The sequence below is a fragment of the Phlebotomus argentipes genome, unplaced genomic scaffold, assembly GCF_947086385.1.
Source record: "Phlebotomus argentipes unplaced genomic scaffold, Phlebotomus argentipes genome assembly contig_2, whole genome shotgun sequence".
In the NCBI taxonomy this organism is placed as follows: domain Eukaryota; kingdom Metazoa; phylum Arthropoda; class Insecta; order Diptera; family Psychodidae; genus Phlebotomus; species Phlebotomus argentipes.
The window spans coordinates 3483274-3489309 of NW_026776162.1; positions in this window are offsets into that span (position 1 = coordinate 3483274).

A 6036-nucleotide genomic window follows, 5' to 3' on the forward strand; every position below is an offset into this window, starting at 1 on the left:
ACAATATTCATGGGAAAATATTTCCAGGCTTTCAGAGCGACTTCCTATCGTGCCATTCAATCACAAACACCACCAGGCGCCTCCACTTTGAATCACATTCAGTTCGCGCTTCAAGTACCGCGCTTCGGGGAGTACAATCAATTCTCATCTGTCTGTTTAAGAACTTTTAAGTAATCACACACGTACCCCCATTGTGCCATTCACCCCGCTAACAAAACACCGCCGCCGCATTGTTCAATGGTGGCGAAAGCGCCCCGTATTCGACCTTTTCATCACGCTCCTCGATCGAATTCACCTCTCCTGGTGGAGCGTGTGCGGATGCTGCGAAAAGGGACGGGATCAGGACTCAATGAGGGGTGGAATTTCTGGGATTCTGAAAGCAAAAATTCATCCCTGAATCGCACAACACTCACCATACAGTCTTCTCATATGAATGAAACCGCAATTCAGATAGCAAATGATAAGAGTGGCGAGCAAAAGAGCAGAAAACACGTGTACTTCCTGTGAAATCGAGTAGCAGAAGCGCAGGGAGCAGAAGGACTACTTTGTAGTCTTTTTTTCCTTAGTTAATTATTGAGTTAATGTTACACATTAAACAAGATGTTCAGATACAGATATATATTCCTTCTTGCAATCAGAGTAGACTTATTTTTTAACAAGACATTATCACAATCGTCTTAGTGGCTCTGCTCTCTCCTATGTGAGTTCTTAGTCAAAGGAAATCTAATCTCAAGGCGAATCGCATATATGAGAACTAGATGGGTGGCGAAAGGGGAGGCGAAGCAGCTTGACGTGAAAGACTTCCCATTACGCTTTCCGCACACAGAAAGTGGTGGCAAGCTCCGGAGGAATTCACACAACTTACGACAAAAGAGCGAAATAAATGAGATCTTGATACAATATACACCCACCTCGAGTGAAAAAAAGACTAATCGATAGGAAATTTATTGACACTTTCAATTATAATGCCTTCTCCCGTGAATTCACCCTTTTGTGAGAAGGTGACGTGAATGGGTGGATAAAAGGGTGGGTAGAGAGGCTCTGTCGTGCCCCAGTCACCCAGCTAAACAAACGAAGATTTATTCATCCATCAAGTTTTAATGAATATTTATAAAATAGAGAAGTAAATTTCTAAATATTCGACGCCACTTGTCACGTTATTTTGTCATAAAAAGATTTGTGGCGAAACTTTGAGACATGCAAAATACACACAATTTCACTGAGAGAAATACCAAGGAGTGCCTTAAAGTTTCCCTCCTCTGTTCACACACTCAAGGGAAAAGCGTTTGCCTCAGTGATGGAAAAAACAACCACTACGTCAACCATTTAATCTGCGGGAAACTTCTCAGATTTTACCTTTTCCTCTTTATTTGATTTCATAGCAATGCGATGTTATTATTCAGTGTTTCAGGAAATCGCAGGTGAAGAAATGTGGCACGAAATACACATTTTTGCATGACTAGAAATGCCAACGGAATATCGAGTGGAAAGTTTTCGTGAAATATTCTCACTCAAATATTTGTCCATATTCGTGCAACTTTTTCCCACTTCACCATAAAGGCCTCTTGTTTTCTAGATGGAAAACTGGTAACTCACAGTTCGGAATGACCTCAAAAGGCAAGTGTCTGGAGGAGCGACCAAAAAGGGACGAAGTTTTATATGAGAATTTTCAGAATTCATAACTGAAAGCGAGTTGAGGTATTTTCTGCATCTCAGCTGGATCATGAGGAGAGTAAATTTACTCACTTGCCATGCCAGGAGTCTAATGAGAATTCTTTATTCAGAAGCGTATGTATTTGATATTTGTGTTTCTGTAATTTGAACATTTCTAATTAAACTTTTCCAACTCAAGAGCATATCCCAGTGGAAAAGTTTTCCTTATTCGAGCCATTTGTGTTAATAAAACAATAGAATAGATTCTCAACAATGTGGAAAACTGCTTATAAATACAGTTTGTGTGACTGTGAAAAGCGTCAACAGCATTTCATCAAGTGTCCACCATGTGAATTGATATTGAAATTCAAATGCTCTCCCTGGGCGATAATCAAAATTGCCTGCTGGTCTTCGGGATGCATTCACGAGGAGAGGACAATGCAGGAAACGACGCAATAATGAAGGCTACCATTGACAACAAATCCCTCGCTGGCAATCTCTGGACGGATTAGAAGAATGTCATTCGAGACAGTTGATTTCGAGTACATTTCCAACTATCGGGATAAGATTCAACTGTCAAATAGCTCAGAGATAGACTCTGTGGCCGTGACAACTCCATCGCCTCTGGATTAAGAGACCCTTTAGATCGTCAACACCTGTTACAGTGGAGTAAATAATTAATTGCGGTACCTGACAGCTTCAATTTACCCATCCGCCGCCACTGGAGTTCCGCCTCCATTCTCGGCTACTCCTTCAGCCCATCACATCTTTGTCAGATGGCTGAGAAAACACTGTGGCATAATGTATACAGAGGATGTGTTTCACGTGAGCGAAAATCGAGGGGAAACATCCCATAAAGTACAGAGGGAAGACATCTGAGTATGGGAAATTTCTCAGAAAATTCCCTATTGATATAAAATTTTATCGGTTTCACTTAATATATTGCCAGTGAGATGCCATGAATTGAAAGGTTTCCTCTTTCAGAAATTCAAGTTAAGAGACTCCAAAACGATCATCGACGCCCTAAAGGCAAAACTTTGTCGCGCGAATGGCTTTTTCACAATACAAACGCATTTTCTTGCGCGTGAGAAACAAATGCCATTTCAGCGCAAACTTTAAAATGAAATCTTTAAATAATTCAAACATCCCCACATTGACCTAGTTTACAAAAGTTTCTATATACATATGCCAAATTCAAATACCGCATATCAATTGTTTCTTCATCATCCAAGATTTCCTTCAGATTCACTTTTTGTGGTTTGATCTCAGCGGTCGCTTCTGTGTTTTAAGCCCGACAGTCACGCACCATCACACGTGCCCTCAATAAAATGACATTTTCGCTATTGTCGCCCCATTGTAGAGGCTAAAGTTTGTTTTTCTCGTGCAAAGTTCCTTAATTCCACAAGTTTTTGGCATCAGCTTCGGCCTCTCACCACTCAGCAAGACAGTTGAATAAATTTCGACACGCAGAATGGATAAAATCGCATTGGTGAAAGAGAAGAGGCTGGAAAGCCGCAAGAAATTCTGTGCTTTTTCTTAGAAAATATCTGGGAAAATATGGTCGGATTGATTTTAATATTTATTATTCTGGTGAAGATGTAAATAATTCAGAAACACCTCAATCTTGTGCTTGATTTTATGTATTAGAAGCAAATTTGAGAGTATTGCGATGTTTTAAACGGGCTGTTAAAATGCGATGACTGTTGTTATTATGTTTTTTTTATGTTAGAGAAAAAGTGCAATATGTTCAGATATGAAAAAGCAATTAAAATATTTGTTTACTTCTGGAACTCATATGAAATTTTATCAGAAAAATCCACCAAAATTGCAAACAATATTGTCAATACAAAGTTCTGGTTAATTTAATACTAAAATATATTGCTTTTCAAGTGTGACTGTTGGCGTTTGAAATTTGTAGGCAGGTGATTAAATTAATCGATATTGTGATTTTCAATGTAATTTGCAATTTAAATAAAAATGATCCGCAGATATAGCAAAAATAATAAATTTAAATGGATAAAGTGCTCAATATATCTGATACATAATCGACCTAATTTGCCATGTTCGGCTGAACAAATATTGTGTGGGCGAATTGATCAAAATTCCAGAAAGATGGCGAACATTGCAGAAATTTTCAGCCTCTTTCTGCTCCCACTCAGAGACCGGAATGCTGCTGGAGAATCAGTGGAAATCTATCGAATGAGTGGTGAGGCAGCCCTAATAAATATTCATTTGTCGGTCGAGCTGAAGTGAAAACTGTCGACCTTGTTGTCGAGTAAATACCAATGTTTTCCCGTTTGGCTAATTTACAAAACAACCACTCTGGGCTCGACGGTGGCAGTGGGCGTCGGAAGCACTTGGAGAAGCTCCATGGGGGCCAAATTGGCCAGAGTGGCATTCTTCTGGGCTATTCGCTGGCGTATCACCGTCACAATCGGAGCGGAGAAAAAGTGCTTGCTTTGCGGTCTCGTCGTAGGCTTTCACGCACCCCGACAGTAAATGCTATATGTCAAGTTGAATGGGAGCTGGGGTGGGTGTATTCTTGTTGCTCCCTTTGTTTTCTCCGTTCCCCGCGCGCCGAGAGCCACCCTTCGGCAGACTTGTGAGAGCTAATTTCTAATGCCAGCAGAAGAGGGTGCTAAGTTTATCGAAACTTTGCACAATATTGTGTCGCAATCTTTTCTCTGTTCCCACTCACCGAGGACTGTGCTGCTCCCCTTGCGCCCCGATCACCTGCCCCAATAGATATGCGAATAATATATGTGAGTGCCATTGAATCGGTATCGCAAGGTATACGTTTCGCTGACTCTTCCATGCCATTATACAAAAGAGTGTTGTACTTACTCTCAAATTGTGTGCAAATCTGGAATCTTATTGTTGAAAGCGATTACGTCAGTTCCGTGTAATATTTAGTTGAAAAGTAACAATAGCAGGATGTGGAAGTGGGACACATAAAGCATGTCAAGAACAGAAGTGAACAATACCATCAGATTCATTCGAATTCAGCGCTTCGAAAGCGGCATCATCCCTTTTGGACTCACACCCCCAAATAGGGCGCTCTGCCATCCAAATTGAGAGCATCTGGACGGGGGCGGGGAGGTGAAGGGCGACAGGGTGTCTCCTTCTTGGCAAGATAAAAATGAGAAGTGAATACACTTGTGAAAATTATTGTTATTAAAAGCGAGAGAAATGGGACTGCTCCATAAATCATGAATGAAAGAGATTAATTACGCGATTTCCATAAAACGAGATGGTGATTTTTTTCCACTGCCTGGCTCCAAGGCACCACACATACTAAATCCTGAAGCGCTGGGGCCATTGAAATACCATCCCTCCGGAGTGGCGGGAAGAATTTCAAAAGACACCACTCTCAGATTGTGCCATACTAAATAAAAGATGATGCTCCCTCATGAGAATCGTCTCACCCTGGTGGCGAAACAGACGGAAGCTGGGTCGTTGAAAGACACACTTCTTCATCGAAGAATGACTGTGCGATATATTCTTGAGTAAACGCCGAGGAGATTTCATCCATGGTTATTATTGAGAGGAAATTGCATAGATTCACATCTCTCTTTCTGCCTTCCACTTTTCTGTTTACCTTTGATCACTTAAATGAAAGTCTCTGGTCGGCTTTGTATGGATTTTTGCTTTAACCGAATAGATTCTGCTAATGCCGTGCGCAGATATACAGTAAATTCTACGATTCTTTTGTATTGGGTGTTATATCACAATATTTACACCTTACTGAGAAAAAATTCTGTTTTCTCCTAATGTATTTTTCGTAAATAACACGTAAATGTGTATGGGAATCATAGAGATATGAGTAAAGATGCCAATTCGGTAAGAAGCACGTTATATTTTATTGATACAAGCAATTGCCAATGGCGTATCTAAAATCCATAATGGTGTCAATTATAAAGCAATCTATCACACACAAGAATTTCCGTGCATCCAACATGATCCTCGTGTGTTTGACTTTATCTTAGCTAACATTTTGTGGTATTACCTTCATACCGTGCTGTCAGTGATAGCATCGTCGCATTTACCTGGAATCACTGCGAGACCCATTAAAATGATCCCCAGTGGTGTCTCCAATCTGAGCGACGATGAGGGGAGGAGAAGTGAATCTTCGCACACAATCATCCCCTTTGCATTATCCTCCCTGTCACATACAGACATCGATTCCAGATCCCTTTGTGAGTGGGTGTCGATTTCACTCTGACGGGATTGACGGGTGGCATTGGCCCCCATTCCGCAGCTCTCGCAGAGGTCCTCGGTTCGTCGCACGTAATTAAGACTGTTGACGAGGCGCCCTTCCGCCCACTCGGTCTCGGCCGCGCTTCATCTGCATGCCACGCAAACTTCCTCGGCCACAAGTTTCTG